The sequence below is a fragment of the Phoca vitulina genome, unplaced genomic scaffold (assembly GCF_004348235.1).
Source record: "Phoca vitulina isolate PV1807 unplaced genomic scaffold, GSC_HSeal_1.0 scaffold49, whole genome shotgun sequence".
Lineage (NCBI taxonomy): Eukaryota > Metazoa > Chordata > Mammalia > Carnivora > Phocidae > Phoca > Phoca vitulina.
Window position 1 is genome coordinate 2715282 of NW_022589752.1, and position 12858 is coordinate 2728139.

General features: G+C 37.5%; 1 protein-coding gene across 7 annotated transcripts in view; it reads right to left on the reverse strand.

Annotated features, from left to right (window-relative positions):
- SOX5 (SRY-box transcription factor 5) overlaps positions 1-12858 on the reverse strand; it is a 1002891-nt gene that overhangs the window by 888331 nt on the left and 101702 nt on the right. The window lies entirely within an intron of this gene.

Here is a 12858-nt window from a genome sequence, read left to right on the forward strand (position 1 = left end):
TACCACCCCCAGTCCAAAGTAGTCCTACCTAGACTATTGCAATCACTTCTAACTGGTCCCCTACTTCTACTCTTTCCCCTTAAAATTTATTCACAAAGCAGCCAGAGATTATGGCCATGTGTGCGCATGCACATACACACACACACACACACACACACACAGAGTCAAGCCCCTTCTTAAATAGTTAACCATGATGCTTAAAAAAAATTCTAACTCCTTACTCTGTGGTCTGGTTCTTGTCAATCTCTCTGAACTCTTCTTACCATCTTCCTCCTTGCCAATGCTCCAACCACATTAGCCTTTTCACTATTCCTCACAACCTCAAATTCATTTCTTCCTTAAGGATATTGGAACAGCTGTTCTCTCTGCCTAGTATGTTATCCCCATGATCTTCAGATGTCTGGTCCCTTCTTGTTATTCTGAAATAGCCATTAAGGCACTCTTCACCACATCGGCCTATTTTCTCTCTCTGCATAGTACTTCTCACTAGTTGACATTGTCTTGTTGCCTTTTTTATGTCTGTGTTGCTTTTGTCTGCGAGTTGTCTGAGAACAGGAAGCTTGTACACCTTATTTACAGTTGTAGCCTCAGCACCCCAAACAGAGCTCTGAATATAATAAGCAGTCATAAATATTTGTTCAATGAGTAATTTTAATAATATGACTGAAGATGATATCCTGTCATAAGACTTGAAATTTTCCTCAAGTGAGCTTTTCTAATATTTGAAAAAAATAAAACCAATCTTCTAAAATATAATCAACCGTTAAGATTAACACGATAAATATCAAATGATGCTAATCTACCAATTTTTTCTACGTTCCCCAAATTCACCTTTGCACATTCCGTTCTCTGTGTGTATGTTTGCACTATTGCCTGACTGAAATAATCTCTCCTGGAATGTTCTCTAATGCCCAATATCATCTATGTAAATACAATAATCTGTGAAAATATCATCTATTTTTAGGACCCAATGCCAAATTCTACCTTCCCTCTGACACATTCTTTGATTAGCATCTATCTTGTGTGCACCCAAAATACTTCGCTCTTTAATGACAAAACTTCTCAGTGAGAGGGCTGGGTATTAACAGATAAGAGTTTCTCAAAGTTTGTTCCCTAGAACACTAGGACTTGAGGCAATCTGTACAATTCACATTAGCTTGGGAAACGCTGCAAAATATATATACCTACTTTGGGGGATTCACAACACAGTAAAATTAAAGGATCTGGACAAAATCCCATAGTGAGTAAGGTGTGGGATGTAACCTTCTGTAACTCAATTTTTGTTTTCCATCATTTGATTACAGAATCATCAATTAAAAAAAAAAAGCAGATATCCATTAACATCTCACAGTAGATAGCCTGAGACACACCTGAATAATGGTTACGAGCATGGGTTTTGGAAGTTGCTAAGTTGGAGGACTTCAGTTTTAACCTGGCCTCTAACAATGATTAAAGGAGTGACTACGAGCAAGTAATTGATCTCTGGGCCTCCACCTTCCCATCTGAAATAGAGTTGAATAGGACTATCGCATAGGATAAGCATAAGGATTGAATAAGAGTGGCAGGGTGCCTAGGACCTAGCAGCCACTCTATAAATAGTAGCCACCATTTGATTAATAATTTTTTTATCACTGTTGTACCTCAGTAAAGTCAGGAATTTTTGGTGTTCACTTATGAATCTCCCACAAGACAAAACAGATACCATGCATTGAGACTTAAGGGTTTGCAAACTTTGGGCATGCTTTGGGCAGGGCAGCTGCCACAAGAATGCCAGCACCACGTCTGAAATGCTCAGGCCTCACACCATCCCTATTGCCTTATTTAGGGCTTAATTCAAGATTTATGCTACCAGCCTTGTCTTCTGAGGCATTAGAGTTTACAACCCCTTATACGGAAGTCCTCAACTAATGTTTATTGAATTGCTTGATCTCAACGGATTCTGACTTCCTTCAATTCTCATCCACCAGAAATTCCACTCCACCTCAAAACAACACCTGAAACCTTTAACGTAGATTTCTTTCAAAAGAGTCACTCACTCAAGCAATGATTTATATATTTAAAACCTAAGTGAGGAAGAAGGTAAAATGTACAGCTAGAAAAATTCTCAAATCTGATGTGCACTTCTCCCAACTGGTCAACAAGTTAAGTCCATAGTGTTGAAGAAATTCAGAGAATAATAAAGAGGTCCCTTGGGACTGGCTGTTAGTGCCAACTCCCAGAAGGTAGGAGGCATTCTTACATGGAGGAGACTACAACTGATGACCTCCAGAGGGCCATTTCACCCTTGAGTTTCTATTAAATCATTGGAATTTAAAATAGAGCACTAAAAAGAACTTTAAGAGATCATCAAGGCCATCCCCCTGCCTGTTAGAATATTTTTATATCTCCAAGTTCAATGTTGAAGTGTGAAGGCTCAAGCTGCAAGAGAAATTGGTGGGTTAGAGGGCAGGAAAGCTTAGGGGGAGAAAAGAGAAAGGAAAAGAAAAATCTGAGGATAAAGGAATTTATGCCCTCCCAATTAACCTTACCAAGGACCTCAAAATTCCCAAGGCAACCTTGATTCTACCTTTCTTTCTTTTGTTTTCAAATATGGAATTTTCCCCAGGACTAATGTTAGAATTGAGCATATTCTTCCTTTGATTTATGAGAACATTCAGGGAATATAAGGTCATGAAAGTTACCAAACCAGCTGGCTTCAATGCAAAGTAATTAAATAGAAAGTCTTAAAAACTTAAAATCCTTACTAGACTTGTTTCAGAAGAATGTTACATTTATCTTCCTTTACATTTAAAGTACTCATTCTTATATTTTTAAAATATTTACTCTAGATTTACGTGAACCTTCCCCTGATGACAGCAGTGGACCCTATTCAGAAAATCTATAAAAGAGTAGAAATTAGAGCACCTGTATTTGTGGTTAAACTACTAGTGAACAACATTTCAGGAAATACATGGTTACAGTAATTAGATAACCATAAATGCCTGTTAGTTCAGAAAAGCAAAGTTAAATGCTGGATTTTTTTTCCTAAAAAAAAACAAAAACAAAAAACAAACAAAAAGCCACTACAATGTGAAATAAGCAGAAACAAAAAACAAAAACAACAAACGACCCTAACTGATTTCTTAAAATGTTGAACAAAACTGCATACTTAAGTGGTTATGCTCTAACATGAAAGCAATCTACTCAGTGTAGCATTAAGATGTGGGTTTATAAGCTTCCCTATATTAGGTAAAATGCCTATACCAAGAATTGTGCTATACTATTTATTTTTCAATTCCTTTGATACGATCCTTAAATTGTACTTAATAATACCTTATAGACCAGGGCCCACCCAGGGGCTTTCATGACCGCTCTATGCTAATACTGTCTTTAAGACAAGTCAGATCCTTTGAAAAGCCTCTCAGGTTCTAGATTTTATAATTCCTTTGTAGTATGCCTATTCAGATACACAGAGTTAGTAATTTTTCTAAGAAAAAGGATGTCTGAAACTACACTCTTGCAGGTGTAATGCTGAGAACACTCACACAAGTAAATCACTTCTACATCCAGCAGCTGGAAAACAGAGCCAATTTCTGGTAAATGGACATGATAGCCAATTAAAGGAAACCAAGTGGTAGCAAGCCTAGATGGTGAAACATGAGCCAATTTTCTGTGGCTTTTGCTTGCGGAACCAAGCATGCTTTAATAGAGTGGCTTCAGGTGTTGATACTCTATCAATGTCTACATCTCTCTGATTGAGCGTGACATAATAGCTCTTTCCTTTTTGAAGGCTGAGTGTTTCCATTTTCTTGTATCCTATAGCTATCCAAGAGCAAAGAGAGTTGCCACATTACATTTCTCCAAATAAAACCATAGGGTAGTCAAATTAATCTAATTATCTGTGACCCAATTTGATAATACTGCTAAAAGCAATGTTAGAAAGGACTTCTCTAGAGTATGCTCTTTGTTTTCTCATTCATTCTCTTTTCTAATAATTTGGTTGAGAAAATACCCTTTAACACTGAAAATGCACCTGCTTAGATATTTTATGCATAAACTTGAACTATGAAAATGTGTGCTCTATTTACTGGTATTTGGAAAATGTAATGATGAGACACTCAAAATTGTCATCAGTTTAATAAAGGTCTGAAAAATTCTAAAGATTGGTCCAGCATCCTTTTCACATTCAACAATCCCACTCAAGCAAGTAATTCTCAGGTGACTAATAAAACAGGTTCAACTACAAAGGTCAGCAAAGGTCAGAAATATCACTTGCTTGGAGCTCTTTCTATGAAGTTGCACACAGTGAGTTTTCTACTTTCTTCTTTCTTTTCTCACTTTGATCCACTCTTGATACTATTCACTTTAGTTTCTGACTCACAGATAGAAACATGTGGCAGGATTTATGGTATTTTAGAAAATAATTTCATGTTCCATAAGTAACAGAGATGCATAATTCTTTATGGGAATCACTTCATTCCAATTTTTCCAATTATGAATTTACACTGAAACTCCATCTTTGGAAGCAAAAGACTCCAAAAACCTCTGTTGTTTCTTTTTTTTCTTTTCTTCTCCAGTGTACTATCATTCTGAATTTTTAATATTTATAATGAGAGCAAAATTATATGCTTGGAATGCACCCTTCAACATAATGGTATTACAACTAAATATTTATTTGAATTATGTTTATGGTAATAATAACTAATGTGGTTTTTTTTTTCACGACATAGGTTAAAAGTCTGTAGCCTCTAATTTGACAGGAACTCTATTATCACTTTCTGCAAAATTAGACAGGAAAGAATATTAAGACATCTAAAATCTGACACAAATAGAAATCGCTTTCTCTCACTTTCCATTTTTTTTTTTTAAACAAGAAAGATGATTATATGTTGCTTGACATTCCATTTTCAGGCCAACAAAGGGGATATAGAGGTTCACTCTTTATCTCTTCCACTGAATAAGACCCTTGCAAGAATGCGTTGGTATTTAATACACTGAACTTCTTTAGATGAAGATAAAGTTAGCTTTATCTTCTTGATGGTCTTATCCATTCAGTTCCCTCTGTTTCAACTAACAAAAAAATATCTTCAAAAAAATAAAAAATCTTCACTGCAAGGTACCAGCCCGGAGGGCTAATCCACAGCACATCATCTGTGAAACATACCATCCTCATATTTGAAAAATGAACAACTAAAGATGAATAAACAGTACTGAGAGAGGAAGAATTTCCATACTCAAAGCTGGAACAGAATCTGAAGAAAAACACTTTTTAAAGTACCAAAGTAAAGGTTGGAGGGATGGGGTAACCGGGTGATGGGTATTTAAGGAGGGCATGTGATGTGAAGAGCACTGGGTGTTATATGCAACTAATGAATCATTGAACACTACATCAAAAACCAATGATGTACTATATGTTGGCTAAATGAACATAATAAAATAAAATAAAATAAAATAAAATACCAAAGTAGGGGTGCCTGGATGGCTCAGTCGGTTAAGCATCTGCCGTCTGCTCAGGTCATGATCCTCAGGTCCTGGGATTGAGCCCCTGAGCAGACAGCCTGCTTCTCTCTCTGCCCCTCACCCTGCTCATGCTCTTTCTCTCTCAAATAAATAAATAAAATCTTTAAAAGAAAATAAAGTACCAAAGTAGGCAGATTTTCTCAGTGATTTGTATAATGGCCTATTTGAATTTTTTAAAATGTCTCATACTGTACTTGAGCACTTTGGGTTTTGGTCACAACTACAAATGGAACTCCAAAAGCTGAGGCTATTTTCCATGATGCCTTTGGAGAAATTTGTATGAGAGATCTCTTAGAAATAGTACAAAAAGTCTATCCTCCTGCAAAATTCAGCGAAGACTTTATCAGAGTATTTTGATTAATTTAACTTCAGAAAATGTACACGCATGGCCTATGCTCAAAATAACAACCCCCCCAATACACCTAGAGATTCCAAAGTTTAGCATTTCTTTTTTTTAATTTTTTAAAAGATTTTATTTATTTGAGAGGGAGAGGGAGCACGAGCAGGGGGAGGGGCAGAGGGAGCCCCAAGCAGGGAGCCCAATGCACGGTTCGATCCCAGGCCCCCAGTATCATGACCTGAGCCAATGGCAGAGGCCTAACTGAGCCACCCAGGCACCCCTAAAGTTTAGCATTTCCCCCAAAACATCTCTGAAAATGATAGCACTGCAGTAAAGACTGATATTCTGCTGAGTATAAGGCCATGACCCTGAGATGCTAGAAAACTAACCTCACGCAGTAGACGCTGTGTCAAATGCCCCTCCAAGACTGAGGCACTCATTCTAGTGGCCAGGTGCTCTGGCTGCTGCTAATTTCTACGTGACTACTCCTCAGGACCTGCCCCCAGGGGAATGACGGGGGCTGCCTTGCCCAGAGTCATGCCCCTAGAAAGGGTTTAGAGTGAAAGAGGCTGAGTACCCTTGCCTCAGTCACAAAAACTCCGAAGGACCACGCAGTGCCCAAGCTCTCCAGGGACCCACTGAGGCCTGAGTTATAACTACATCTCAGTACAGCTCCTCCCGATGCCTGGTCCTGGGGCCTACTCCCTCATAGGTGTTGATCCCAAGAACATTCCCAGTCTCCAACTTAGCACCTCAGGGAACCCAACCCAGGAAGCATTACAGTGAGAGGAGCTGGAGGGAAACCAAGATACATTACAATTCAACATTACTCCTTTGGTAAAGGTAAAGAAACCTCAGCCAAGAACAATTAAATAATTTGCATGGAGTCAAGCGTCTAGTTAGTCCTGGTAGCAGCTCTTCTGCCTTTTCACTTAAAGGCGAGTATTCTTTTCATCATTAGAAATTGTTTTCCTCAGTGGACTTTAACTAGCCTTCACCTAACAAAATCACATTTGAGCTTACATCTGGCCAAGTAAAAGTTAATAGTTTACCTCTTTTTAGCCTCCCTCATGCCATATGATATTTCTAGAAACTCTACCAAGGAAGGAGAATCCTCCAAATGGGTTGGAGGGATTTAGGGGATCAGGATGGTTGAGGTGGAAACTAACTTTTTTCTGAATATCTACTGGCATCATCTAAGGAACTTTACATAACATTATCTTAATCTTTACAACTCAATGAAGGAATATTTCTTCTCTCATTTCACAAATGAAGGAACTGAGGTCCAGTTGGGTCATAAGAGATTTGACTCTGAAGCCACTGATATGTCCATTCACCCCAGTGCGTCACTGGGACTGCAAATAAACGTGCTCTGTCCTCCCTTGTTCACCACATTTTCAAGTGTGAGGCCTTGGTTATAATTTACCTTTCTGATTGTGACAGTATAACTTCACTACATGATATACCTATTAACTTGACTCACTATAAATAAAAATCAACAATGCCACACTTTTCAGAATGTTGATTAGCATTTATGATTTCATATTGCCAAAATAAATAATTTATTTTGAGGGATTAGTAAAGCTAAGACATATTCTGAGAGTGTTTTTCACCAGGATAAAAAAATTTACAATGACATCCCTTAACTAGGCACTTAAGAAATCATTCGGCAGTTTACTTTTTGCCAAATGCCATACATTGTTTTAATGTCAGATAGGAAGTAAAAGTTATTTATAGACTGAAATATAACACTATTAAAGCTCAATCTTATATGCAGCAACACATTCCAAATAGAGTTCTCAACACTACATTTTAAAGCGCAAATCACTGTATTCAATACCAGCATATGAATGTCTTCTTAATAGAGTACCAGATGTGTGACAAAGACTCCAAAAGGGGACACAGTTGAAAGAAAAATCTAATAATGTCAATGATATATTTTTTACCTTAACCTAAAAATTAATTTTTGTGACTAAACTTTTATAACCTGTTTTTTCAATATCTGTGATTCGTAAGACACTGCTATCAACATGAGCCAGGTTAAATGTTGCTTTTAACAATGCTGAACTTTGACATTTTGGTTAATCTAAGTAATTTTTTAAAAGATTAGCATTTCTTATTTGGGTATATAGACACAACATTTTTTAGCCTTGTGGGACTGTTTTTTTCATAGGAAGATAAGCCTTGGGATAATTCTCTTTCTGGGGGAATTCTGGTATTTGTAGTTTTATGAGCACAACTAATTGTTACACTTTAGTTACAACAAGATGGCTTCTGAATTCCTTAAATAAGAGGGTTTTAAAATCTGTGACAATTATTTAAATCTAAGAAAAAGATGTAAAACAATTTTTAACGTAAACTGATTGCCACCCTCAAAGTGGTAGGGCTGTCTCCCATGCTTGCATAAATACACAGAATGGCATATTTTATTTGTTTCTAATACACAGCAAGACATCGTGAGGTCTATTAGCTAGTTTTATTTTATGTTAGGCTTAAAAATCAGTGGGCATTGCAGACACAGGAAGATGAGGTGAAATGAGAAGCAAGATATTAAAAGTGTTCTCTAAACTCAGAACACTACTTTCCATTTTATTCTGTAATGAAATAAATGTTAATTACTTCCTAAATAGAGTTACGAGATAAGATAAAAAATACAGGACACCCAAGTAAATTTGATTTTTTAAAGTGTGTCCCAGGCAATATTTATATTGTGCATATGAATCACCTGAGTATCTTGTTAAAATACAGGTTCTGATTCAACAGCCTGGAATGGCACCGCAGTATGTATTTTGATTTGCTAAATCTGCCAACCTATCTTAAAATTATCTTAAAAAGAAGGAAATGCTGGGGCGCCTGGGTGGCTCAGCCGTTAAGCGTCTGCCTTCGGCTCAGGTCATGTTCCCAGGGTCCTGGGATCGAGCCCCACATCGGGCTCCCTGCTCGGTGGGAAGCCTGCTTCTCCCTCTCCCACTCTCCCTGCTTGTGTTCCCTCTCTCGCTGTGTCTCTCTCTGTCAAATAAATAAATAAAATCTTAAAAAAAAAAAAAAGAAGGAAATGCTAAAGATAGTATTGGTAAATGTTCACTTGTAGACTAATAATTGCAGTTAATGAATGGAATGACAAATCGGTTTTTATTTACATATTTGGCTCCGTGTCTTTAAAACCTCCAAATTAATAGTAAAAATAAAACCCTGAGGAAGGTTTTGAAAATATTCTTTACAACACGATCATCTCCCCATGTTTTCCCCATCTTCACAGGTCCATTATCTAATCAGTGGTGTTCACCCTTGGCTGAACATCAAAATCACCTGGAGAGCTTTTAAAAATCCTGATACCCAGCCACACTCTACTCAATTAAATATTAATCTCTGGGGTAGGATGGGACCCAGGAATAGATGTTTTAAATCTTCCCAGGTGATTCCAATGTTCACTGAGACTGAGAACCTGCCCTAGGTCCCTACTCTACAAAGTGTATAACCAACATCAGCCCCAGCTGGCAACTCATTAGCAACACAAAAATCTCAGGCCCCACCCAGGCCTTCTGAATCAGAACTTGCATTTTAACAAGATATCCAGGTGACTCAGATGCACATTACAGTTTGACAAACAGTACTCTACATCATTTAGAGGTAACAAGTAAAGGCAGTCACATTATGACTTTCACTCTATTGTTAACTGGAATTCTAGAATATTCCAACACAGCAAAACTGGTCTAAATAGGTGCAGCTACTATGGCAGAGACCAAAAAAGTTGTCAGTACTTTCCCAATGCACATCACTTTATAGACTTCCAACAGAAATAACAGGAACTATCCAAACAGACATTGTATAGAATGCTGGAGGCAATTCCCAAAGGACACCATGCCTGATTCTGGCCAAAACCCCACAAACCAAGAAACCAAGATTTAAATAGCAATCATGGCTTCCTTTTTCCCCTAATCTCAATCCTAGTCAATAAAGCTACCTTTCTTCTTTTTTAAAGATTTTATTTATTTGACAGAGAGAGAGAGAGAGCAAGCACAGAAGCAGGAGGAGCAGCAGAGGGAGAGGGAGAAGCAGGCTCCCTGCAGATTCCAGGACCCTGGAATCATGACCTGAGCCGAAGGCAGACGCTTAACTGACTGAGCCACCCACGTGCCCCAATAAAGCTACCTTTCTTTAAAAAACATGAAATTACGATGACCTAGTCAAGGTCCTTTGCCCCCAAAGTGCTGGCATATCTATAGTAATTGCTGACTTCTATGTTTTCCAGCCATGAATTCAAAGGTTTCTTGTATATGTTCCATCAAGAAACTGAGGGCTTCCCCCATCCAAATTATAGCATATTTAAAGAAACCTAACACGGTACCCTCCTAAATGCAGCAGAACCAAGCATTCATATCGAGGCTGAAATCTAAGTGCTATGATTTGAAAAGCATCTGGAAGGCTTCCTATCGAACTGTCTTCCCCAGTTTGTTACTGGAGTTCTCCTAAGTTTCTTGTGTTAAATAATGTTCTCCTCTTCTCTAGCGAAATATAAATGCTGTACTCCTAAGGAAGTTAACAAGTTTAATTTCTCAAAGCTTAGTGTTGAATTAATTTATCAACTTTGTTGTTTTTGTTTTTGTTTTACCTAAAAGATAAGATTGATGAGTTCTGGGTTACTGATGGCATTAAAAGTCAGGGAAGGAAATAAAGAAAGCAGCAGGGAAAAAAAAAAAAAAAGGCAGCAGAAAGAAGCAGTACAGGGTACCAAAGAGAAACTTTGTCTAATGCATCATTTTGCTTCCAACTTATCTTAATTAATACCTAAGGATAGCACTTCCAATCCATATAAGCAGAAATTAATGCTTCATATTTGTATAGTTTAATTCTGTCATTGATTTCTGATTCATTTAAACTATAAAATATTTCAAAAAGTAGGCAAATGCAGAGTTTATCTTAAAAAAGTTTTTAAGGGAAACCGAAGACAGTAATTTTTTGCTTTCATACATTAGATATTATAACTTCCAAAGCATGGAGCTAAAAAAAGAGAAAACTTGAGGTTATATAGAGTGTGCTTTTGAGTGAATAAAAACTTTTGAGCATAATTCTAGTTTTATTATATTTCATGAAGTGAGCAAGAGAAATTGTGTCTGCATCAATGTAGTGAAGGAGTTTCTCATCTCAAAAGCCCATCTGTATTGATATCAGAAAAGGGTAGGGGTGCAAAATGACAGCGGCTGGCCTGCCCTTTCACCTTCCTAACAGGGCTGGTGGCAGTGATGAAGCTTAATCAATGCAATGGAAGTGACATTCTGCAGTCAAATCAAATTAAATGGAAATGAAAGGAAAATCTGAGGTCCAACCTAAAGGCTGTTCCTCTTACCACCGAGGTCATCTCCATGGCAACTAAATGCTACAAATGTGTAGACTAAATCCTTAACAAATCTGCAGAAAGCATGTCCAATTGAATATGATCGTGTCTGTCACTGTACTTTATAGCTTTCTAAAAGCTTACATTAGAAGTAACAAAAACGACTTCAGCCAGCAAGTAGCAGGACAGCACAGTTAATCTGACCACTACTCAATGACAGAGGTGCTCAACTTCTGAAAGAATGAACTCTAAGCAAGTGGCGACTTGAAGACAGACCAAGTTAAGTGGATTAGGTTCAAACTGCAACATTTTCTAGAATTGTTTTCACTTGGACTTATTCAGTTCAGAATCTCCCTGGTCCCTGTAAAAGAATTTTCACATCATGAGGAATAATGTGTAGGGGGTTACCTCTGATCATGCCATTATCCCCTCTCAAGTACTCCCTCACACATGCGTTTTCCCCCCCTTTCGGAGAATGCAGATGGGTTTCAGGGTTATGAGAAGGCAGCACTGTACTGGCAAACTGCCACAGAGCAGCAGTGCTAATAGTTCTTCATGTAGTTTCCTCCACACAGACTCTTTCAGAAGACTTTAACTCATCCCTCTACGACTCTACGTATATTACTGTACCACGTAGCCAGTCCAAACTGACTTGGTAATTTGGAATTAATTTCTTGTTGTAGACCATATTTTGTTGAAGAATGTAAAATAGCATCACCAAACGCCCTTCCCCTATAAGTGAACAACCATTAGAGTCTTGCTTTTCCAAGAGCAAGAATTTGCATGTATCCGTGTATGTTTGGCTTGAGATTTGGGTGCCCTCTACTACATGATAATACATTTACAGAAGGAAGAAAAAAGACAAATGTCTAAGTACACCAGGTTCACCCAGTGATACATACCGAATTCATTGTTCAAGCTATACAACAAGAAACATTACTTTGTGGGAGGATTTATTGCACAAAGTTTGGGGTGCTCTCCACTGGTCATTTAATTCATAAAAGTGGCCACTATGACCCTTAGAGTTAAGTAGTGATGCCGTCACTTTGCTCAAATGCATAAAACCATGGGTCATTATATTCTATCCCCATTAAAATAGCAATTCATACCAATTAATTTCTGGGAAGAAATTCCAGCTTTCTAAATGGTGGTTAAAATAGCAACAATGTTGCTAACTTAACAATAGTTCTCATAAGCATATCATAAATTATCATCTTTTTTTCAGTAGCACTAATTTACTCTGTTTGGGGTGGTATGTCCAGGAATTTTTCAAAAGCTATGTAACAGTAATAATAAGACCTAATCTCCACTGAACACTTAATTTGGCAGTGATGATAGCCAAGAAAATAAAAGCCTGTTGTTCTTTGAGACATCTTGCTCCCATGTAGCACCAATGTTTTAAGGTTAGTAATACTACAAAGCAATTTTGTTTCATATTATCATCTCCATAAAATTATACTTCAGCTTAAAATTATGGAATATTCTCTGCTCTTGGAGACTTTAATCCCAGTTCAGTTATTAATTAATAGCATTCTGGGTTGCATCATTTTCTTCTCTCTTGCCAATATCTGCATCTGCAAAATGGAAGTTTATTCTACTGGCCCTTCTTCATAAGATTATCTGAGGATGCTATGATATATGTGGAAGAGCTCTGGAAACTATCCAACAATATACAAGATATATA